General features: G+C 39.7%; 1 pseudogene; it reads right to left on the reverse strand.

Moving 5' to 3' along the window:
• Positions 1 to 3,506: 3,506 nt before the first annotated feature.
• The window catches only part of LOC115896357, a 94,965-nt pseudogene continuing 72,088 nt past the window's right edge, over positions 3,507 to 26,383 (reverse strand).

Below are 26,383 nucleotides of genomic sequence, written 5' to 3' on the forward strand. Positions count from 1 at the left end.
CATTGCTTACCATGCACAGTAGTTATGAGGATGAAAAATCCTTAGAACAGCACCTGACTCGTTGAAAGTGCCAGATAGTAGTTTATTAAATAGAAATAAACAAGTCAGGCATGGTGACTCACACCTGTAGTCCCAGCACTTTGGGAGGCCAAGGTGGGGGAATTGCTTAAGGCCAGGAGTTCAAGACCAGCCTGAGCAACATGATGAAACCCCAGCTCTACCAAAAACACAAAAATTAGCCAGCTGTGGTTCTGCGTGTCTGTAGTCCTAGCTACTTGGGAGGCTGAGGTGGAAGAATCATCTGAGCATGGGAGGTGGAAGTTGCAGTGACCCATGATTGTGACACTGCACTCCAGCCTGGCTGACAGGGGACATCCTGTCGGAAAAGAAAGGGAAGGAAAGAGGAGGGGAGGGGAGGGGAGGGGAGGGGAGGGGAGGGAAGGGAAGGGAGGAGGGGAGGGGACTTCCAAGATGCATCAGCTTTGAATTCTGACTGTTTCTTTAGATGTCTTAGAATTTAAAGACACATTCTTTCCTTTTTTATGTATTTATTTTTTTATAGTTATCTTATCCACCTAATTTGATAGCAAGTTTTGGGGCTTTCTTTAAAAAACAACAACAACAACAACACAGCAAAAATCAACTTTGTCTTTCCTTGACATTAAATTTCTCCCCAGAGAAACCCAAAACTCTTTCCCTGACATTCATGTTTTGCCACTTGGTATAATATTTATTAAATTAAATAATAACAATAGGAAGTAAAATTTGTGTAGTATAAACATAATAAATGCTTGGTAGGCACCAATTCAACAGGTGAGGCAAATGTACAATCCCCCCGGAGAACAGCCCACTAGCTGGATGATTGCAGAGAGAGAATGATGGACATTAGTCACTGTGTTCTACAAAGAGAAGGATAGTTTTAGCAAATCCAAAGAGGTTTTTTAAAAAGTTACTAGATGTGAGGGTGATCTGGCTGTGACACGTCACCCCATTGATCACCAGGGTTGATTTGGCTGATCTGGCTGGTTAGGTGGGTGTCGCCTTCCTCCCTCACCGCTCTTTGTGCATTCCTCCCGAAGATGCATGCTCAGTCAAAGAGGATAACCATCCCTGATAAAGGAGGGCCAGTCTTCCATCAAGGGTATACGAATAGCTACGATCTCCTGCTAGAAAATTTAAACAAGCTCTCAAATAGGTGGATTTTTTTTTTAAATTTTGTTATTGTTGTTTTGTTGTTGTTTTATTTTTCTTTTGAGATGCCATCTCACGCTGTCACCCAGACTGAAGTGCAGTGGCGTGATCTCGGCTCACTGCATCCTCTGTCTCCCAGCTTCAAGCGATTCTCTTGCCTCAACCTCCTGAGTAGCTGGGATTACAGGTGTACATCACCACACCCAGCTAATTTTTTTGGATTTTTAGTAGAGACAGGGTTTCACCACGTTGGCCATGCTGGTCTCGAGCTCCTGACCTCAAATGATCCACCTGTCTCAGCCTCCCAAATTGCTGGGATTACAGGCGTGAGCCAATGCATTCAGCTTCAAAGACGTTTTTAAGAGTTGCAACTGTGCTATGAAACTTTTATTCTAAGGACCCTTGGAGCCGTTGGGCCCATTTCAAACTTTAACTTGAAAGACCTTTGCTTAGTAGTTTATAAACCAAATACTTATAAACATCCACTGAGTCTCTTTATTTTTCTTGAAAGACCTTTGCTTAGCAGTTTATAAACCAAATACTTATAAATATCCACTGAGTCTCTTTATTTTTCAGGAAGTGTCATCAGTACTAAATAGTTTGGGGGGAAAATAAAAGAACAGTTTGCAACAAATCTTCAATACACAGAGATTACATTTGATATTGTCAGATGAATTCAAGTGTTAATATAAATTGGACCCAAGATCTCAAGTCCAAAAGCAGTACTATCTGTCTTTCTGATGTGACATATACATTATATGACATGGCTTGGCAATTCAAAAGAAAATGTGTTCACAGAAAAATTAATCTACAGGGATACTTGTAGGCTGGGGACGAAACTGACTGTGAAATGGCACAATAAAATTTTGGGGGTGGTAGAAATTCTCTGTATCTTAGGCACATGGGAGATATAAACACTGTGACTTAACCACCCCAACCCTCCTATGCCTTTTCCAGGCCTGAGGACACCTACTGCCTGTTTGGTTCATCCCATTCTTGCTATTTATGACCCCAGGACTGTTCGCTACCAACGTGTCAGCAGAAGTGGCATAGCTTCTCCACACGCACATCTGGCTAGAACAGGACAGGAACGAAACATGTTTTAGAAATTGACTTTGACATGAGCAGGGACTCTTTGTTTGAGAAGTATCTGTTGGATTACTTCATACCGACTAAGGGTTAATGGGTCACATTCCATTTCTTCCATTCTACCACAGAAAAAGCTGGGACACATAAGGACATGGCAAAAACACATCACGTGACTGCATGGACCAGGCATGCATTCCAAAGATAAACACAAACATCTCCAACCAGTGTTGAAAAGCACGCATTTTCATCCTAGTCAGGCTGATTGCAGCCTCACCAGCAGGGCTGAATGCTGATCCCCATTCAGTAACACTTCGAATGCCTTTGTTCCAGCGTTTCCCAGCAGTGCAAACATAATGGAAAAGAGACTGTCAAATGACAGCTCGCCTCTTTTCTCTTTCTTAATATAAGAAAAAATAACCGCAAGGGTGGAAAATAAAGAATATAAGAAAAAAACAGAGACGAATGTGTAAAAATTCAGATAATCTGAAATAGAGGAAACTTTCACAAATGTTTTATGATCTACTTTCCTTTAAAGGAAATGAACAATAAAGCAAAACTAAACAAGAAAAAAATGTTAATGACTGCAACTGCTGTTAAGTAGGAAGTAAACCTTTTAGGCCAAACTTGGCCTTCCAGTGGAAATATGAGCAGGTTCTTAGGGAATATCAGTGAAAATAGGTGTAATTAAGGAGAATACATCCCAGCAGCCCTCAAGACTGCCTAATAATAAAGCTGTACTCTTAGCATAATAAAGACACATTCTCATCCATTTCCAAAAAATATTGCAGGGAGAAAAACACAACATGAGCCCTTATAAATCAATGGGGAAAATGGTCTGGTGGGTTCACACATAACAAGTAAGACCATCGTATGCTCTACCATTTTTGTACCATTTTTAATATTAGGAACTGGGTGACTTTTTAGGTTGCCATTCTCTGTTTCCTTCCTCTACACCATAGCCCTTGTTATCAGTGCATATCAAACACACAGGAGCACTAAAGGCATTCATTATGGCCACTGCTGAATTCCAAATGAGAATAGTTTAAAAATATATGTTACTGTTCAAGACAAGTCAACACATTTCAAACAAGAGAGCCCTGTTTGAATTTAGAAAGCGACTAAAACCCACAGCAGAGAGGAGATCTGAGTCCCTGGCGCTCTGTGCTGTGAGGATTGGGGGTGGAACTATCACGGAGAGGAGGCGCTCAGTAAAAGAGAGGTGGAATTCAAAGCCAACACCAGTTCCCCTGGGGTCTGTTGTAATCAGGAGACAAATGGTCTGTACTCAGTAGCATGTATTCATTCTGTTGCAAGAGGCTGCCAACGCGAGCTTCCCTACGCTTTTGTGGAAATACAGTACGAGTCTTTTTCCCTTTCAGTTGCTATAGAACAAGAAGAATAAAAAGTCCACTGCTGACAAACACTGCTTTGGGCATTTGACACTGGTCTTTGATCCAGTTACTCAGACAGTTCAAAATGAACAAATTAGGTGTTTACAACAAAAGACATTCCGTTTTAGCCTGTTCAAGTGCCAAATGGAGTGGACAGCTCGCTCAAACAGAACTGGGAAATTTCTCCCTGCCAGGCCACAAGATGGGCATTGGAAGTTCATTCCCTGAGAACAATTAATAAATTATGATACTGCTTTTTTAAATTAAAAGAAAAAAAAGAAAGAAAACACGGGGTTTGGGTCAACAAAGTAAATCTATACCATCTGGAATGTGAGTCACGACACAGCAGATCCTTGAGGCTAGAGACCTACAGGGACAGATCTTCATTCTTCATGGGATGGTCTGATTATGGGACAGACACTGAAAAAAACACTCATTTTAACATTTCTGCCTGAAAATCAAGTCTATATACCATGCAGTCTACAGTCTACACATCGCATAGCAAACGGCAACATCTGTATTCTATTATGTAAATTCCCCTCTTAAAAGTATTTTAATATTGTTCTCAAAGACAGAAGGAAAAGTGGGTGTCTGGGCGTGATCCCTATTCACAAAAGAGAATGGTTTTGTTCCCTTGACTTAAGTGTCTGCTTTATTTCTATTGAAAATAGTGCATCTTAGACAAGAACCCATTGCCTCCGTTTCCTTTTTGTGAAAAGAAGTGTTTGTGCTAGGAAATGATTAGTTAAAAACTCTAGCAGTCTATGGCTAAGGAAGGATTGTAAATGGACTATGTGATTTGCACCATATTCTTCTAATAGGGGACATCTGATTAAAATCTTTAAAATAATTACAGTGTTTAGAAAAGCAGACGCCACTTCAGCAACTGTGTCCGGCAGCAGTGGGCTTTGAGGTCTGCTATGTGAGGCGAAGCGAATGCATGAAACATGCTGAACAGTGGCACTTTAAAATCACATTTTATTTTCAGCAAGCAATGGGGAGTGGAAAAGGAAAAGCAAGTGTGGAAAAAGAAAGAAATCTGTTAGCACAGATCCAAATATCCCCTAGAATCGAAATGTCAGCCTTGAAAATACCGAGCAAGCCAGCTTGTCTAGTATGTTACCATCCTGCCTTATAATTACCGGAAAGTAGTTATTTATCTGTTGTGTTCAGCTACCCTGTCAGTACGCCTGAGTTTAATTATCAGACCTCACTGGAAGTTCAATTTCCTCTGTTCCTTCTTTTTGCTGCAACATAAATCGAAATTGCTTCATAATTTCTGTTAACTGTTTTGGCACACTGTCTCACACATCCTGAGTTCTTGCCCACAAGGTAGTCTCCTCTCACGGCCTCTCCAGCTATAAAGGAGGCATCTGTTTGCTGCAGTTTCAACCCTCATAAGCCCCATGATTCTTTGGTTTTCAAAGTTCACACCCTGTTGTCCATCAACTTGGAGAAAAAGAGAAGAGGCTGGGCGCAGTGGCTTACACCTGTAATCCCAGCACTTCGGGAGGCCAAGGCAGGAGGATCACCTAAGGCCAGGAGTTTGAGACCAGCCTGGCTAACATGGCGAAACCTCATCTCTACTAAAAATACAAAAATTAGCTGGGCATAGTGGCACACGCCTGTAATCCCAGCTACTTGGGAGACTGAGGCAGGAGAACCCTTGAACCTGGGAGGCAGAGTTTGCAGTGAGCCAAGATCTTACCACTGCACTCTAGCCTGGTCAACAGAGTGAGACTGTCAGAAAACAAAAACAAAACAAAAACAAAAACAAAAACACCTAAAAAAAGAGAAACAACATAGGCGGTTGTCTGCTTCTTTCACCTTCACGGAGCACAAGAGCTTCAAACATCTGCCTGTGATGGGGCAGCTGAGCCAGGAAATTCAAAACTGCTCCAAAGAAGGAGCTGGGAGAAGTCAAACAAACAGGCCTTGCCATGCCTTTCCCCCTTCGCCTCCCTGACGAGTGATCCTTCCAATAAAAAGGATCTTGTTCTGGGGGCGTGATTATTTCCCATAAGCCCTATGTAGAAACAGAGCCTTGATTGTCAGAGACTTTGAGATCTGTATATATCTAAATTAGAGGAAAGAAAAAACAGAGCTTAGGTGCAACGTTCTCCTACTCTCTCATGAGTCCTCCATGAGTGAACCCAGCCCTAAGGAAAAAACTGAATACTTAGAACAAGGTATTAATATTATCACAGGTCTGCTAAGAATCTGGACTCACTCTGCAGAAATTATCCTACACAGGAAGTACATTATCAGATGGTGGTGATTTTTTTGAAGTTTATTTGTAGCTGGGCATGACAGCAATTGAAAGTTTCTCTATCCTCTGAGGTATACTTCTCTCCATCACCCAAAGTTAGTGGCAGTCAAATGAGTACAAACTCAATCTCAGCTCTGCCACTTACCATCTCTAAGACCCTGGGCAAGTTGCCTAACCTCTCAGTTACTCGGTGTTCTGTACAGTGGGATAATAAAAGTTCCAGCCTCACAGGGATGTTGTAAAAGTGACATGTATTATATGCAAAGCACTTAGAATAGTACCAGATATTATCACTATTATTACTCTTACTATTTCATTGTATTCGCTGTTTCCCCCTCCCTCATGGTTTCTGGCGTATTGATTTGATCTACTCAGAGTAAGCTTTCAATAATATAAATTGATTAGCAACAGCCAGTACAACAATGTTATAGGCTTTTAAGGGGAGCAATCTCATTGACAAATACTTACACCTAATATTCTAAGTTCAACCTCTGATAGTGTTAACACTAATTTACATGTTCTTCTGTTTACAAACAAGTGTCTAAAATAGAGTTTTATGTGTTTTACACAATTTTAAGACCTAACGGTGTGTTGTCTATGTTGGTATTCTGCAGCTGCCATAACAAATTACTGTAACCTTGGCTTAAGAAAAGAGAAATTTATTTTCTCATCATACTGGAGGCCAGGAGTCTGAAATCAAGGTCTCAGGAGGACTGCATCAGAGACACTTGGGGAGAATCGCATACTTCTCTCTTCCAGTTTCTGCTGTCTTCAGGCATTTTTTTTTTTTTTTCGCTTGAGGGTGTATCACTTCAATCTCTGCCTCCAAGGACACATTGCCTCCTCTTCTGTCTGACTTCCACCTGGTGTGTCTGTCAAAATCTCCACTCTGCCTCACTCTTATAAGAACTTATCATTGGATCTAGTCCCCACCAAATAATCCAGGACAAACTCCTCTTCATAAAACATTTAACTTAATTATGTCTTTTTGCCTTATCAAGCAATGTTCACAGGTTCTGGTGATTGGCAGGTGGACATATCTTTTTGAAGAACACCCTTCAGCCCACTACAATGCCTATTATCAATATATACTGGGAGAGATTGTAAAGCCTGTCTGATTTATTTTAATCAGGTGCCAATGACTCATATTCATAGATGTATAGGGAACATTTGTGCTGGTTACCACTAACGATTACACACACACAAACACACATACTCTCATGCCTACTCTCTGGCTTGTCTTCATTAGAGTAGGTGAGAGTTTCTGTTTTATAACTGAGAGATGTTTCAGTGGGTGAGGAGCCACGGGAAAGAGGAGGCCAGTATTCCCATATCATGTCTTATAAAGTGGTTTTCATTCTCCTTCTAGAAAGAGATGCTACAACGTGGAAAGCAATCAAGGGATCCCGTGAGGTTCTTCTGCACAGAAAGCAGAAAAGACCTCATGAGGCCCCCAAGCACCAGGAGAGCTGCTCTGGAGCCCAGTGACTATGAGTGGCTCTGAGACAGGGACAGCTGTTCTCCCTGCCTCTGTGCAGAACCAACCAAGCTTCTACTCCTTGGAATTCAAAGCTTGGGGAGCATCCTGCAGCATCTCCCTTATCTTGGATGTCAGTCACTCATGATGTACTGGTGGATGTCAGTCACTCATGATGTACTGGGACATTGACAAAGCACTGGAAATGGGCAAGATGGGCCAGAGAAGGAGAGAAAGGGGCAACTGGTGAGAGGGCATAAGTAATCCATCCCACTGCAGGCCTCCGGAAAGATCTGAAGGACACTTTCCCGCGATGGGTGAAGCCCTGTTAGTGCATGGGTAAAGGTTATAATGCAATTTGATATTTTCATAAACATTTGCCTATGTAGGGAAGGAAATGTTGCCACTCTTGTAAGGACACTTGTCAAAGGTTAAGAAAAGATGGGAGAAGCATTTTAACCAATTGGTTACATCCTTTTTCTATTGCTGCTCTAAAAAAATAAATACCAAAAACTTAGTGGCTTAAAACAACACCTACTGGTTCTTTCAGTTTTCATGACTCAGCTGGATTCTGAAATTGACATCAAGGTATTATTGACACTACATTCTCTTCTGGAGGCTCCGGGGAATATCCCCTTCTAAGCTCATTCGAGTTGTTGGCAGGTTTAGTTCCATGTGACTGTGGGACTAAGGTTTCCATTTCCTTGTTGGCTGTTGGTTGAAGTTTCCCATGGCTTCCTGCATTCCCTGGCTCCTGAACTCTCCATTTCTAAGCTATCAGTGGCATGTCTGATCCTTCCTTACTTCCTATCTTGCTGATCTCTTGTCTCCTTTTAAGAGTTTATGTGATTACATTGGTTACAACCAGATAATCCAGGATAATTTCCCTATGCTAATGTCAGCTGATTAGTAACATTACTAACATCTGAAAGTCCCATTAGGCATGTGAGAAAACATATTTATAGATATAACATCAAGAGATGAAGGTCATGGGGGCCAAAATTATGCCTGCCACACTGGTGAAACTTACAATAAAGTATGCTCCCCAACCCCATCAAAGTAAAAGATTTCTGGACTAGCAATCAGAAGACCATATTCCAGTTTCAGCTCTACTGCCAGCTCATTTGTTGATGAAAATGGCTTGCCCCTTCCCTGCTTGGGGACTGGTTTCTGGTAATTGTAAAGAGCAACAGTCTGAGTAGATGCCATGTAAAGTCTCTTACTTCTCCAAAATTATGTAACTCTGTTTCTCCAGTAGTGAAAGGCTACAACCCATTATCAAATCCACAGTGCAAAATGTATCTTGTGGTTTTCAGTGAATTGCCCAGCTATTGTCAGCACCACCACTGGGGTCAGAGCTGTGGGATGCTGTCAACTTACATATGAGCTGTGTTTTAAAATAGATGGCCTGGGGAGTATTATGATATACTAAGCATACTAAATAGTTTCCTTTAGAAAGTCACCAAGTAAGAGTGCAATTGAGTCATTCAAACTAAAGGTTTGAGCTATGTGAGTCTAGGCTTTATCAGCTGATGCTACTGTTATACTCTAATCTTTGCTTATGGAGTTTAAATGCAGCCAAGCATCGAAAGTGAAAGACACGGAGGCCTGTAACTTCCAGTATGTTTCAACTTCAACCCACAAAGAATGGAACGAATTCCTCCTCCTATTTGTAACGTTCAACAACTTCCATAAATCTTTCCCAGGTACCCAGCCAGGCTCAGATAACATTTTCCAAAAGGATTGCAAATTTGGCAAATCTTGGCAAAGTTTAAAGTCTAAAGCATTACCTCAAATGTACTGACTACTAACTGAGACTTAAAAAGATATAAATATCTATTCCTATCATTTTTATCAGTCATATTAACAAGCTTTCAGTGGATCTTTATATGCAAAGTGGTTCAACACAGTACTCACACTTTAAATTGTTGAAAACAATAAAAAGTCCATCTTTCTCTTTTCCAATTACCCTCTCTCCACTGCTCTGTCTGTAAATCATCTTTTGTTTTATTTCTATATCAGTAACATTCTTCAAAAACTGAAGAACTAAGTATTTGCAACAATTTTCCTAAAAGGTTACTAGCAGTTGTCAAAATTGAGCAACTCAAATTTTCCAACATTTAAGCAAAGATGCTATTAAGAACCCATATGTTAGATCTAGAACTAAGTTAAATTGCACTTATTCAACATATATTTAATGACTATCTACTATGTACCATATGTATCTGCTAGGAATAAAATGATGAACAAAGCAGTCCTTGATCTCAGAGTGTTTACATTCTAGTAGAAAATGCATAATAAACAAATCAAAATACTGTGAAGAAAGAAAGTTCAGTAAGGGAATAGAGTATATCTGAAAGAAATATTTTTAGACAAGCTACTTTCTGGCACAGGGACAAATTAAACAGAAGCGAACACTGTGAATGTGTGGAGCAAGAGTATTCCAGGCAGAGGGTCTGAATGGCAGGTACAAAGGTCTGGGCTTAAGAATGTCTTTGACAAGTTCTAGGAACATCAGAGAAGCCAGTTTGTTTCGTGGTGTGAGCAAGTGGTAGAGTGGTAGAAAGTGAGTTTGAAGGGACAGCCAGGGTCAAGTCATGCAGAGCTATGGTAATGACTTTGGACATTATTCTAAGTGTGATGAAAGCCAATGGAGGTTGAGGCCAGGTGCGGTGGCTCACGCCTGTAATCCTAACATTTTGGGAGGCCAAGGCGGGTGGATCACCTGAGGTTAGGAATTCAAGACCACCCTGGCCAACATGGTGAAACCCCATCTCTACTAAAAATACAAAATTATCCGGGCACGGTGGCACTTGCCTGTAATTCCAGCTATTCAGGAGACTAAGCTGGGGAACTGCTTGAACCCAGGAGGCGGAGGTTGCAGTGAGCTGAGACTGTGCCACTGCACTCCAGCCTGGGTGACAGAGCAAGACTCCATCTCAAAAAAAGGAAAGAAAGAAGGAAGAAAGAAGGAAGGAAAGGAGGGAGGGAGGGAGGGGAGAGGAAGAGGGGGAGACAGAGAGCGAGAGAGAGCGAGAGAGAGAGAGAGCAAGAGCCAATGGAAGTTTGAAAACAGAGGGGTGACATGCTTTGATTTACAATTTCAAGTTCTCACTGTGGTTGCAGGTGGAGAACAGACATCAAGAATGAAAGCCAGAAGGCAAGTTAGAAAAGTTATTTTATAATAAATATAAGTTCAGACAAGAAAGGGACTAGGGTGGCAGTAGCACAAAATTGGTCAGGTTTAAGATATATCATGAAGGTTTTGCTGACATATGTTGGTGACAAAGTGGATGTGGAAAATGATTAAAAGAGAGGAAGTTGAATGCCCATCATTGACCAGTATAGGGTAACTGTAATTACATCTTCAAGCGTAAACAAAATCTTCTCTTCAAGGACATTGGACTGCTTTTTTTTTTTTTTTTTCTTTTTTTTTTTTCCGACCTCCTTTGGGAGGACTTACTAATGTCTAAAGTGAGATGATGATGGATAGCTAGAGACAGATACCACCCATGATGATACCCATGTCCAAAGCACACCAGCAACATGGAGAAGAAGACATGTGTGACCCACTCCATGCACATGGGGAGCTGCACTGAAGGAAAAAGGCTAGCAGGAAACATACAATCGACTTTTTTTCATAACAGTACACTGAGGCAGCCATAATCAAGGAAGACATAAAATCATTTTGCTTTCAGCTTTAAACTCTATGGTATAAGTGTGTCAGCTTGTAACCAGACTGGCATGTGGCAAAGTGAAATGAAATAACATTTAATGAAGTTTTCAGATATGTTACAAATACACCTTTACCAGAAGGTAAACTTTATTTTTCCCCAAGATCCCTTCAGATCAAGAGTTGAAGATATGACTCCCTCCCCAGCTCCCTCCCCAGCCCACTTTAAATTGCACACCTGCCCAAGTTTTGGTACTAAATATATATTAAATAAACCCAGTGAATATTTTATGTATTGCAATCCAGAAATACCCAGCTATATAAATTCTTTTCTTTTCTTTTTTTTATTTTCAGATTCATACTAAGGCCCAGTGTCAACTATTTTATTTCAATTTAATGTAATAAATCATTATTGAGTTCTTACTATACGCCAGATGTTATATAGATTCTGGAAATACAGGATGTAACAACTCTGTGGTTCCCAGCCTGCTAGGAAAGAAACAGGCATAGATGAACATCTGCATTAGTATATGGTGTCAAGTTAAAAGAAAGAATAAAGTACTATGGGAATACTGATAAACTATTAGAATTACTATTTGGGTGAGGGTCCCAGGCAAAGCGATTGAGAGAGCCGACATTTGAATTGGACCATGAATGGATAGAATCATGACAAAAAAGGAAAAACAAAAGGAGAAAGCAAGTCTGTGCTTATTGTTGCAGATGGCAGTAGCTCAAGATTACTGGGGGTGGAGAGCAGGACTGCAGAGTGGTCATAGTCTTTGCAGCTACAGCTTCAGCTGCAATACCAGTTCTACCACTTATCATGTTACTTAATCTCTATATGCCTCAGTTTATCCATCTGTAATACTGGAATAATAGCTATTTCGTAGAGCTTTGTAAGGAATAACTAATTTAATACAGTGCATTTAAGTGAAGCTTTTAGTACATAGCAAGAAGTACACAATGTCTGCTCTATAGCAATAGAAGGCAGGCTGATGATTTCTTATTTGAAGCATATTAACAAAGAGCACAAGACAACTTTTGTGGAGTAATTTAGACTTTTAGAAAATGATTATTTTGCAACTCTCTGATCTCAAAAGTTAAGACTGAACATACCAGGATGGGAATTTTACTTTCTAATGCCTGTGTTTGTGGTTAGTTATTTTTGATGACGTGGAAGTGATAGGTTTAAAACCTAAATGGTTCATATAGCTTCACCCTACCCTTGGCCACAGACTGAACTCTTAGCCCTAGCTAACCATGAGGCAAACAGATCATGAAAAAGGCAGACCACACAGTGGAAAAGTATCTTTATTACTTATCGATTAGCCACTAGAAAAATAATTCAAAATCATGCCCTAGTGGCAGTGAGGTAGCAATGTCATTTTAATAAGTTAATTTAATGCTTTAAAAAATATAAATTGAGCTACATTGTTCTTATGCCTGAGGAAGAGACCATGTTTGAATTCTGAGTGAGGTTTCAGCATGCTTTCTGTGTGATTATACCTCATATTTGTATGGTAATTGATACTTCACTAAAAAACTTTTCCACTAGCCTTACCATATTCTAATTTCCAAGATGGTAAAACACTGAACTTGAGAAGTTTGAGCAAGGCTTCAATGTGGTTAAGGGGCAAGGATGCCCTGGAGAGAAATGGTGAAGGTGTTGGCAAGCAAGAGATAAATTACTAGCTTTTTCCATGGTTAAGGCCAACTTGATAAGGAGGACAGTGAGAAAGAACCAAAACTATAACTACTAGAAACTACTAGAAGAAAACACAGAGGAAACACTTCGTGATATTGGACTGGGAAAGGATTTCTTAGCTACAACTTCAAAAGCACAGGCAACAAAAGCAAATATAGACAAATGGGATTACATAAAACTAAAAAGCATCTGCACAGCAAAAATAGCAATCAACAGAGTGAACAGACAACCTACAGAATGGGAAAAAATACTTCCAACCCATACATCTAATCAGGGGTTAATATCCAAAATATATAAGGAACTGAAACAACGAATAATCTAATTTAAAAATGGGTAAATGATCTGAATATAAATTTCTCAGAATAAAAAGGCCAGCACATATAAAAAAATGCTCAACATCATTAATCATCAGGCAAATGCAAATCAAAACTACAGTGAGATAGTAATATCATTTTACTATGTGAGAAGACAGACTGGCCTAGCCTCTCAGCCTATGTATTTCTCCTGTGCTGAATGCTTCATATCCTTGAACATTGGACTCAAAGTTCTCCAAGTTAGAAGGGCTACTAAGATAAGACATAAAAAAGGAAAAAAAGGGGTGGTACCAAGATGGCTGAAGAGGAACAGCTCCAGTCTGCAGCTCCCAGTGTGAATGACGCAGAAGACAGGTGATTTCTGCATTTCCAACTGAGGTACGGGGTTCATCTCACTGGGGCTTGCCAGACAAGTGGGTACAGCCCAAGGAGCAGGGCAGGGCATCACCTCACCTGGGAAGTGCAAGAGGGCGGGGAATTCCCTTTCCTAGCAAAGGAAAGCCGTGACAGACAGCACCTGGAAAACTGGGACACTCCCACCATAATACTGCACTTTTCCAACAGTCTTAGCAAACGGCACACCAGGAAATTATATCCCACGCCTGGCTCGGAGGGTCCCACGCCCACGGAGCCTGGCTCACTGCTAGCACAGCAGTCTGAGATCCAACCTCAAAGCAGCAGCAAGGCTGGGGGAGGGGCGTCCGCCATTGCTGAGCCTTGAGTAGGTAAACAAAGCGGCCTGGAAGCTCCAACTGGGTGGAGCTCACAGCAGCTCAAGGAGGCCTGCCTGCCTCTGTAGACTCCACCTCTAGGGGCAGGGCATAGCCAAACAAAAGGCAGCAGAAACCTCTGCAGATTTAAATGTCTCTCATAGCTTTGAAGAGAATAGTGGTTCTCCCAGCACAGAGTTTGAGATCGGAGAATGGACAGGTTGCCTCCTCAAGTGGGTCCCTGATCCCTGAGTAGCCTAACTGGGAGGCACCTCCCAGTAGGGGGGGTGACTGACACCTGAAAAGGTCGGGTGCCCCTCTGAGACGAAGCGTCCAGAAAAAGATTTAGGCAGCAATATTTGCTGTTCTGCAGCCTCCACTAAGGATACCCAGGCAAACAGGGTCTGGAGTGGACCTCCAGCAAACTCCAACAGACCTGCAGCTGAGGGTCCTGACAGAAGGAAAACTAACAAACAGAAAGGACATCTGCACCAAAACCCCATCTGTACGTCACCATCAACAAAAACAAAAGGTAGATAAAACCACAAAGATGGGGACAAAACAGAGCAGAAAAACTGAAAATTCTAAAAATCAGAACGCCTCTCCCCCTCCAAAGTAACGCAGCTGCTCACCAGCAATGGAACAAAGCTGGCTGGAGAATGAGTTTGATGAGCTGAGAGAAGAAGGCTTCAGATGATCAAACTTCTCAGAGCTAAAGGAGGCAGTTGGAACCCATTGCAAAGAAGCTAAAACCCTTGAAAAAAGATTAGACAAATGGCTAACTAGAATAACCAGTGTAGAGAAGTCCTTAAATGACCTGATGGAGCTGAAAACCATGGCATGAGAACTACGTGATGCATGCACAAGCTTCAGTAGCCGATTCAAACAACTGGAAGAAAGGTATCAGTGATAGAAGATCAAATGAATGAAATGAAGTGAGAAGAGAAGTTTAGAGAAAAAAGAGTAAAAATAAATGAACAAAGCCTCCAAGAAACGTGGGATTATGTGAAAAGACCAAATCTACGTCTCATTGTTGTACCTGAAAGGATGGGGAGAATGGAACCAAGTTGTAAACGCTCTGCAGGATATTATCCAGGAGAACTTTCCCAGTCTAGCAAGGCAGGCCAACATTCAAATTCAGGAAATACAGAGAACGTCACAAAGATACTCCTCGAGAGGAGCAATTCCAAGACACATAATTGTTAGATTCACCAAAGTTGAAATGAAGGAAAAAACGTTAAGGGCAGCCAGAGAGAAAAGTCGGGTTACCCACAAAGGGAAGCCCATCAGACTAACATCAGATCTCTTAGTAGAAACTCTACAAGCCAGAAGAGAGGGGGGGCCAATATTCAACAATCTTAAAGGAAAGAATTTTTAACCCAGAATTTCATATCTAGCCAAACTAAGTTTCATGAGTGAAGGAGAAATAAAATCCTTTACAGACAAGCAAATGCTGAGAGATCTTGTCACCACCAGGCCTGCCCTACAAGAGCTCCTGAAGGAAGCACTAAACATGGAAAGGAAGAACCGGTACCAGCCACTGCAAAAACATACCAAAATGTAAAGACCATCAATGCTAGGAAGAAACTGCATCAACTAATGAGCAAAATAACCATCTAACAACATAATGACAGGATCAAGTTCACACATAACAATATTAACCTTCAATGTAAATGGGCTAAATGCTCCAATTAAAAGACACAGACTGGCAAATTGGATAAAGAGTCAAGAGCCATCAGTGCGCTGTATTCAGGAGACTCATCTCACATGCAGAGACACACACAGGCTCAAAATAAAGGGATGGAGGAAGATCTACCAAGAAAATGGAATGCAAAAAAAAAAAAAAAAAAAAAAAAAAAAGCAGGGGTTGCAATCCTAGTCTCTGATAAAACAGACTTTAAACCAACAAAGATCAAAAGAGACAAAGAAGGCCATTACATAATGGCAATGGAATCAATTCAACAAGAAGAGCTAACTATCCTAAATACATATGCACCCAATACAGAAGCACCCAGATTCATAAAGCAAGTCCTTAGAGACCTACAAAGAGACTTACATTCCCACACAATAATAATGGGAGACTTCAACACCCCACTGTCAACATTAGACACATCAACGAGACAGAAAGTTAACAAGGATACACAGGAATTGAACTCAGCTCTGCACCAAGCAGACCTAATAGAACTCTCCACCCCAAATCAACAGAATATACATTCTTCTCAGCACCATATCAGACTTATTCCAAAATTGACCACATAGTTGGAAGTAAAGCACTCCTTAGCAAATGTAAAAGAACAGAAATTATAACAAACTGTCTCTCAGACCACAGGGCAATCCAACTAGAAATCAGGATTAAGAAACTCACTCAAACCCACTCAACTACATGGAATGTGAACAACCTGCTCCTAAATGACTACTGGGTACATAACAAAATGAAGGCAGAAATAAAGATGTTCTTTGAAACCAAGGAGAACAAAGACACAACATACCAGAATCTCTGGGGCACATTTAAAGCAGTGTGTACAGGGAAATTTATAGCCCCAAATACCCACAAGAGAGAGCAGGAAAGATCTAAAATTGACACCGTAACATCACAATTAAAAGAACTAGAGAAGCAAGAACAAACACATTCAAAAGCTAGCAGAAGGCAAGAAATAACTAAGAATCAGAGCAGAACTGAAGGAGACAGAGACACACACACAAAAAAAAAACTTCAAAAAATCAATGAATCCAGGAGCTGGTTTTTGGAAAAGATCAAAAAAATTGATAGACCACTAGCAAGGCTAATAAAGAAGAAAAGAGAGAAGATTCAAATAGACGCAATAAAAGATGATAAAAAGGGATATCACCACCAACCCCACAGAAATACAAACTACAATCACAGAATACTATAAACACCTCTATGCAAATAAACCAGAAAATCTAAAAGAAATGGATAAATTCCTGGACACATACACTCTCCCAAGACTAAACCAGGAAGAAGTTGAATCCCTGAATAGACCAATAACAGGCTCTGAAATTGAGGCAATAATAAATAGCCTACCAACCAAAAAAAAAAAAGTCCAGGACCAGACGGATTCACAGTTGAATTCTACCAGAGGTACAAAGAGGAGCTGGTACCATTCCTTCTGAAACTATTCCAATCAATAGAAAAAGAGGGAGTCCTCCCTAACTCATTTTATGAGGCCAGCATCATCCTGATACCAAAGCGTGGCAGAGACACAACTAAAAAAGAGAATTTTAGACCAATATCCCTGATGAACATCAATGCAAAAATCCTCAATAAAATACCGGCAATCCGAATCCAGCAGCACATCAAAAAGCGTATTCACCATGACCAAGTGGGCTTCATCCCTGGGATGCAAGGCTGGTTCAACATAAGCAAATCAATAAATGTAATCCATCATATAAACAAACCAAAGACAAAAACCACATGATTATCTCAATAGATGCAGAAAAGGCATTTGACAAAATTGAACAGCTCTTCATGCTAAAAACTCTCAATAAATTCAGTATTGATGGGATATATCTCAAAATAATAAGAAGTATTTATGACAAATCCACAGCCAATATCATACTGAATGGGCAAAAACCGGAAGCATTCCCTTTGAAAAGTGGCACAAGACAAGGATGCCCTCTCTCACCACTCCTATTCAACATAGTGTTGCAAGTTCTGGCCAGGGCAATCAGGCAGGAGAAAGAAATAAAGGGTATTCGATTAGGAAAAGACAAAGTCAAATTGTCCCTGTTTGCACATGACATGATTATATATTTAGAAAACCCCATTGTCTCAGCCCAAAATCTCCTTAAGCTGATAAGCAACTTCAGCAAAGTCTCAGGATACAAAATCAATATGCAAAAATCACAAGCCTTCTTACACACCAATAACAGACAAACAGAAAGCCAAATTATGAGTGAACTCCCATTCATAATTGCTTCAAAGAGAATAATATACCTAGGAATCCAATTTACAAGGGATGTGAAGGACCTCTTCAGGGAAAACGACAAACCACTGTTCAACGAAATAAAAGAGGACACAAACAAATGGGAGAACATTCCATGTTCATGGATAGGAAGAACCAATATCATGCAAATGGCCATACTGCCCAAGGTAATTTATAGATTCAATGCCATCCCCATCAAACTATCAACGACTTTCTTCACAGAATTGGAAAAAACTACTTTAAAGTTCATATGGAACCAAAAGACAGCCCACATTGCCAAGTCAATCCGAAGCTGGAGGTATCATGCTACCTGACTTCAAACTACACTACAAAGCTACAGAAACCAAAACAGCATGGTACTGGTACCAAAACAGAGATATAGAACAATGGACAGATCAAAGCCCTCAGAAATAATACCACACATCTACAACCATCTGACCTTTGACAAACCTGACAAAAACAAGAAATGGGGAAAGGATTCCCTATTTAATAAATGGTGCTGGGAAAACTGGCTAGCCATAAGTAGAAAGCTGAAACTGGATCCCTTCCTTACACCTTATACAAAAATCAATTCGAGATGGATTAAAGACTTAAATGTTAGACCTAAAATCTTAAAAACCACAGAAGCAAACCTAGGCAATACCATTCAGGACATAGGCATGGGCAAGGACTTCATGACTAAAACACCAAAAACAATGGCAACAAAAGCCAAAATAGACAAATGGGATCTAATTAAACTAAAGAGCTTCTGTACAGCAAAAGAAACTACCATCAGTGTGAACAGGCAACTTACAGAATGGAAGAAAATTTTTGCAATCTACTCATCTGACAAAGGGCTATTATCCAGAATCTACAAAGAACTTAAACAAATTTACAAGAAAACATCAAACAACCCCATCAAAAAGTGGGCAAAGGATATGAACAGACACTTCTCAAAAGAAGACATTTATACAACCAACAGACACATGAAAAAATGCTCATCATCACTGGCCATCAGAGAAATGCAAATCAAAACCACAATGAGATACCATCTCACACCAGTTAGAATGGTGATCATTAAAAAGTCAGGAAACAGCAGGTGCTGGAGAGGATGTGGAGAAATAGGAAAGCTTTTACACTGTTGGTGGCACTATAAACTAGTTCAACCATTGTGGAAGACAGTGTGGCGATTCCTCAAGGATCTAGAACTAGAAATACCATTTGACCCAGCCATTCCATTACTGTGCATATACCCAAAGGATTATAAATCATGCTGCCATAAAGGCACATGCACACATGTGTTTACTGAGGCACTATTCACAATAGCAAAGACTTGCAACCAACCCAAATGTCCATCAATGATAGACTGGATTAAGAAAATGTGGCACATATACACCATGGAATACTATGAAGTCATAAAAAAGGATGAGTCCATGTCCCCTTAGGTACGAGGATGAAGCTGGAAACCATCATTCTGAGCAAACTATCGCAAGTACAGAAAACCAAACACTGCATGTTCTCACTCATAGGTAGGAATTGAACAATGAGAATACATGGACACAGGGTGGGGAACATCACACACCAGGACCTACCAAGGGGTGGGGGTAGGGGGGAGGGATAGCATTAGGAGATATACCTAATGTAAATGACAAGTTAATGAGTGCAGCACATCAACATGGCACAGGTATACATATGTAACAAACCTGCACATTGTGCACATGTACCCTAGAACTAGAAGTATAATAAAAATAAATAAATAAATAAATAAATAAATAAACAAAAATGCTGGCAAGGATGGAGATGCAGAGAAAGGAGAACTGTTACACATTTTTGTTGGGAGTGTAAATTAGTATAGCTATTATGGAAAATAGTATAGGGCTTCCTGAAAACATTAAAAATAGAACTACCATATGATGCAGCCATCCCATTTCTGGGCATATATGCAAAGGAAATAAAGTCAGCATGTCAAAGAGAGATCTGTTTATTGCAGCACTAGTCACAATAGCCAAGAGATGGAATCAACCTAAATATTCTTCAACAGAAGAAAGGGTAAAGCAAATGTGGTCTATATACACTATGGAATACGTTTAACCATAAAAAGAATGAAAGCCTTCCATCTGTGGCAACATGGATGAACCTGGAGGACATTATGTTAAGTGAAATAAGCCAGGCACAGAAAAACAAATCCACATGATCACACTAATAGATGGAATCTTTAAAAGTTGACCTCCGAAGTAGAGATTATAGAAGAGTGATTACCAGAGGCTTGGGAGGGGTGGAGGTAACAGTAGATGAGTACAAAGTTACCGTTTGATAGGAAGAATATATTCCACTGTTCTATTACATACTAGGGTGACTACAGTTAATAAAAATGTATTATATTTTTCAAGTTAGCTAAAAATGAGGATCTTGAATGTCATCACCACAAAGAAATTATAAATGTTTGAAGTGATAGATATGCTATCTACCCAAACTCAATCATTATACAACATACAGGGGTATTAAAACATCACATTGTACCCCATAAACATGTAAAATTATCCTGTGTCTGAACACAGGGAGGGGAACATCACACACCAGGGCCAGTCAGTGGGTGGGAGACAAGGAGAGGGAGAGCATTAGGACAAATATCTAATGCATGTGGGGTTTAAAACCTAGATGACAGGTTGAGAGGTGCAGCAAACCACCATGGCACATATATACCTATGTAACATACCTGCACATTCTGCACATGTATCCCAGAACTTAAAGCAAAATAAAAATAAAATAATAAAATAAAATAAAATGAATTATCACATGTCAATTATAAACAACATTTTTAAAAGTTACATTTAGGAAAAAGCAAAGGAAGGCAACTCATATTAACTGATCTTTCTACACCTTCTTCATTTAACCTTTTCTCCCTCTTTGCTTGGCAACCACTAAACATGTTGCTATTGCCACAGCAGATACACAGCCAGTGTCTCCTGTGCCAGAGACACATTCAAATGACAATGTGACACATTTTATTATGAAAGAATAGCCCAGTGAGCTGGAGATGCCTTGCCTACAGCTGCTTTGCTATGTTTAAACTGTCCTTTGTGCATCATTTATTCTGAACACATTTGAGGACAACTGGAAACAAACTGATGAGTAAGTCTGAGTACTGAGAGAGGTGAAGGAATGACATTTTCAAGGCAAACATTAAGACTTTTCAGCCAGAAGAAGCAGCAGCTGCTACAGATGCTAATATAACAGATGACACTGGGAGCAGTGAGCAGAGTGGAATGTCAGTTCAAGACAAGAGGTTACCATCAGAGAAAACAATCCACTAGAAACAAAAGCTACAGTGCCCAGGCAGTGCTGAGGGGCTGGGCTCTTTTCTCAGCAAGTTGGCTAGCAGAAAGGTAAGTTGAGCACCAATGAAAATTACCATTGTAGGAGACAGAGAGAGACAGAGAGAGATTTGGAATGCATCTACCTCTGTGGCAGAAAAGACATTTTAAGTAGCCTGAAGAGTGTAGCCTCATATGGTTCTTTCTTCAGTGCAAGCTGTGCACACCTCCATTGGAAGCAAAAGGCTTTGCTTTATGTTCATGGACCTTAAAGAAACTCTACTTTGATACCTTTAATTCAAGAATTATTTGCCAACACCTCTGGTCTTAAATCATTACTAATAATAGTGAGAAGTGCCGACACATTTGACTAGCTGTCCAATGTATTCGCAAGTTTAAAAATATAGTCTTGTTGGTTGAAAATGCCAGTTAGTCATCAGTTAACCTTGAAGTCTTCCTGACCCATGTCCTCTGGAAGAGTTCATGGAAATAAAAACACAGAGAATCAAAATACACCTAACTCAGGATCTGCAAACCCCACGAAACAGCAAATCAAAGGGTTGACTCCAAGTCAGTCTGACATTTGAAAAACAGCAGGGCTTACATCAGGTGAGACATCAAAAGCAACAGAAAGGAAGTCAGGCAATCACAGCCTTATCTGGCCTTTGCTAGGAGAGAAAGGCTGGAAAATCTGAGACATCCATTTCTCAATATGTTCACCACAAGTCAGATGCTTTCCATTACACAGAGAAGTTACAGAGGCCCAATTTCCATTCGGTCATTCAAAGACCATTTATTGAGGCACTACTATGTACCAAGCATCATATTGGGGACTGAAAAGTAACTGCAAAAGACACAGTGCCTGATAATAGACATATATAACTACACAACTTCAAAGGAGTGCAATAAATATTCTAAAAAGGGATGCAGGGCTTTCAGAATAATAGAAAGTGATTTTAAAGAATCATCCAGAGGAATCTGGTAAATAATAAAAGCAATATAATAATATGAGAAGGTGCCAGGTTTTGGGTAAGAATAAAATGTAGATTGTGCCATTAATTGAGGGGGTATATATAAAGAGGAGTATATTTAAGAGGGAATATGGTGAATTCAGATTTGAAAATGCCTTTCAGATATGCACAATTGTTCCCAAAATAACACAATGGCCCAAGTTGCATTTATGTCCTTCTTTCTGCCACCATCATCAACTTTGATGTTATAACACATAAATAGCAAAATGAACAGAATAGAAACAGAAAGAAAAGAGTGATCTTACTATATTAAGAAAAAGCATTTAGGATGCCTGAGAGTTTGGGACAACTTTGCCAGACACTCATTTTTTTTCTTTTTTCCTGTCCACATTCTCTATAATTTAATTGCTAGGAGTATGAATTCTAGAATCTACATAGGTTCCAGTTCTGAGTCTACTACTTTCTACCTGAGTGACCCTGATGACTTACTGAGTCTTCTAAGGGTCTGCTTCCTCCTCTCTAAACAGGGATACCAGTACCTATTTCATATAGTTGACAAGATCCATGGGATGCTGAACATAAAAAGCTTAAACCAGTGCCTGGGGCATAGCCAGTGCTCAATAAGTATAGTTACATTTGTCCCCTAGACTTGTTTTTCTACCATTTCTTGTGCTTTCATTTCTGACCCCCACCAACCCTCTCACTTTTCTATGAGAAACTTCATATAATTTAAAAAAAAAAAAAAAAAAAAGGTTTAGATTGAAAAGACCTAGATTTCAATATCGATGCTGTCACCTATTACCTGTGTGTTCTTGTAAAAAGTTCCTTGACTTTCTAGATCTAAGTTTTCCTAAGCATAAACTGCAGATATTCGTAATGTATTTCTTATTAGGCTATGGTAAAAGGTGAGTGAGATGTTATGCCCCTTGTGCAATATTTATTCTAGATATTCTTCATTTCCTTCTCCAATTCTACTTGCCCATCTTCTACACTCTTCTGTGCTCTAGATAGCTGACATTTATCAACTACATCAACGGGCAACCTTGCCCTCTGGCTTCTAGCTTGGAGTGGCAGATAGAAGAGACCAAAAGGATTTCGAAAAGACAGGAAAGTGTAGTCAGGATATTGATTTCCCCCGTTCTCTTGCTGGGTCTTCTGTGGGTAAACTGTGCCAACCTATTGAAGGTCATAGCTTTTGTTAAGAAGCCTCTTCTCTCTCTGGATTACTACAGCTGCTCCATCTCCTGGTGCTTTGGTGCTCAAGGCTTCCCAACGTTTGCTAGTTCTGCACTGCAACATCCTTTGCCAGTTTCCCTAAAACAACCCTGCACACACCTTTGTAAAGCATCTCTTTATTAAATTCTCTTCAGTTACCCCTGTTTGAGTGTGCCATCTGTTTCTTTCTAGCATCCTGACTGCCACAACATGGAAAGTCCCTGGCATGCCTGGCTCCTAAGAAATGACAGTTTCTCCCTACAAGCAACGCCTGCCAATGTCTTCCTCAAACCTTTCTTGGCTGCAAAGTGGTGTTCACAGTCAAGAAGAGTCCTGACCTTGATAACCTGAATCTGTACAACAATGAAGAACCTCTGGAAACAGTGGGAAAATAACGGTCCCCAAAGTAGAGAATAATATCCACATCTTTCTTGGAAATTCAGCCCTGAAAGCGAACCTGTAATAAGTACAGTCTATATTCATTGCTCTTATATGCTGCCCCCTCTGTATGCCGCCATCTGCAACACTGCTTTGTTTCTCATTCTGTGTTTTGGATAACTGCAGAGTCCTCTAACATATGTGTGATGGTTAAATACTGTGTCAACTTAATTGGATTGAAGGATACAAATTATTGATCCCGGGTGTGTCTGTGAGGGTGTTGCCAAAGAAGATTAACATTTGAGTCAGTGGGCTGGGAAAGGCAGACCCACCCTTAATCTGGGTGGGCACCATCTAATTAGCTGCTAGCACTCCTAGAATGTAAAGCAGGCAGAAAAATGTGAAAAGAGAAACTGCCCTAGCCTCCCAGCCTACATCTTTCTCCTGTGCTGGATGCTTCCTACCCTTGAACATTGGACTACAAGTTCCTCAGTTTTGGAACTTGGACTCGCTCTCCTTGCTCCTCAGCCTGCAGACAGTCTGTTGTGGGACCTTGCGATCGTGTGACTTAATACTTAACATATATATATATTCCATTAGTTCTATCCCTCTAGAGAACCCTGACTAATACAACATGAGGAAGAAGAGCAGACCACAAGAAAGAAAAACAAAGTTTGTTTTCTGTCACTGATCTGCAAAATATACATCTCTAAAGGAGTTTCTCCTAAAGCCACTGGTTACGTGATTGGGTAAAATTGGCACAAGAAGAATCTGAGGTTGACTGAGTCCTTTAAAAATGCTATTTAAAAGTTCAGTAAGGTTTTACATGGACTATAAAGTCTCTAAATGGTTTTCTTATTTATAACTGCTCTACCAGCATCTCCTTCAGTATAAAATCAAAGTATTCATATTTGGGCTTGCAAAAAATAAAATAAATGTGAATTACGTAGCTGCCAAATAATACGGGAGCATTTTTTTTTTTTTTACGTGACACACTTCTCCTATTTCGTTTTCTTTTTCCTGTGCCCTGGCTTTTTTCCACCTCCACTGGCCTCATTTCTACATTCATTTTTCATGTATTCAAACATACTTTTCCTAAGCTTCATGTTATATTAGCCTCATTCCAAATACCAAATATTTTTAATTTAATCCTTGAATATATGCAAGACATTAACTTTTATAGTGCTGTTTCCATAACCCTTGACACTGCATATTTTAAAGGGCTTTACAAATTTCTAATGATTGTTCTTAGTTTTGAGAAAATATGTGCTCAGTATTTTAAATCATTAGTGTTAACATGCATCAGTGGGATATTTCTTTTATATGTAAATATGAGCGATTTCTTTGGATGTTTTGTAGTCTTTTCTATCTGCTTCACAAATGTTTAGTTTGCATATTTTAAGAAATGTGAATCTCACTGATGCACAGATAATAAATACTGATGTCTCTATTTTGTTTAAAGTTTGCAAACTCTGATTCTTCCTTCTCTTCTACTCAAGTCCCTTTTGACTGAGGGCCTTAATCTTCAAGTGCCTTATGAGAAGCTACATAGTTCATGTTCCTTCATAACAAACTTGACACACAGTAATAATTACAGGACAGAACTCTTTTTCCTTAAAGAGTTAAAGGTGCACAATTTGCCCCAAGGAATCTGTAGCTTGTATCTACAAGGCTGTGCTAATATTTTGGTTTACTAAAGGGAAATAAAAGAGATGTTGACAGATGAAGTAGTCCTATGAGGAAATGCTTTTTCTCTTTTTCTTTCTTTCTTTCTTTTTTTTTTTTTTTTCCAATTTGAGGCTCAAGGTTTTCTTTTCCTCTTTTTAAAATTTTATTTAATGCTTATACGACCAAATAAAAGTGAAAGAGCAACAGGCAGTGTGGAGAGCCCTCAATCTCATTCTGCACCTCTTTCTGTCTTATACTTCCAGCATTGATCGGTGCCTCAAATATTTGGCTATGGAGCAGCCATAATAGGATTTCAACTATGTGCTGTCAGAGAATTTCTCCAGGGGTTTGGACCAGTTCTTCACAGACAGCCTCAACCCATTAGCTTTGCAACCAGACTGATGCGCTTGGAAGAATCATTAAAAAGACATGGTATAGAACAATCTTATCATCAAAAGGTACAAATGCTCTGTCTTTCATACACTTCATTACATGACTATAACAAAATTATTAATTCAGCAAGTTACTTTTCTGGATAAAGTTTTTATGGATACTTTTAAAATACGCATTCTGTCACTTGCGAGAAAAATCTTCCTATTTATTGCTTTGGATGGTGGCCAATGTCTAAAGAAGTCAGAATCTGAGTGCCACATGTTTAGTGAGCTGATTAGTTGCCAGTTGCCATGCTCTATAGAGAGAAAAAGAGGAACTGCAATTTTGAGATAATCTTTTAAAATCTACTATCATTTCCCACTACAAAAACTGTGATACAGCCTGTTAAATAGAAGATAATTAGTCTAGTGAAGGTCTGGTAATTGTAAACTCATTCCCAATTTAAAAAAAACAAAAAAACAAAAAACTGTTATTTCGCTGGGAAACCATCCTTATCACTTAGAAAATTCAGGGTTATAACAAAAGTACATGGGCTAAGTAGCTAGAGACATAAGAAGGGGAAACTAGAGAACAGTTTTGGAGTACATCCTCTGCTCAATATATTTCATATAAATAAGGATGGAGTGAATCAAATTAACTCAATGAAAATAGTACAGATTTTGTAGCAATAAACAGTTGCAAATTCTGACTCAGCTCCTTATT

This window comes from Rhinopithecus roxellana, chromosome 3, assembly GCF_007565055.1.
Source record: "Rhinopithecus roxellana isolate Shanxi Qingling chromosome 3, ASM756505v1, whole genome shotgun sequence".
In the NCBI taxonomy this organism is placed as follows: domain Eukaryota; kingdom Metazoa; phylum Chordata; class Mammalia; order Primates; family Cercopithecidae; genus Rhinopithecus; species Rhinopithecus roxellana.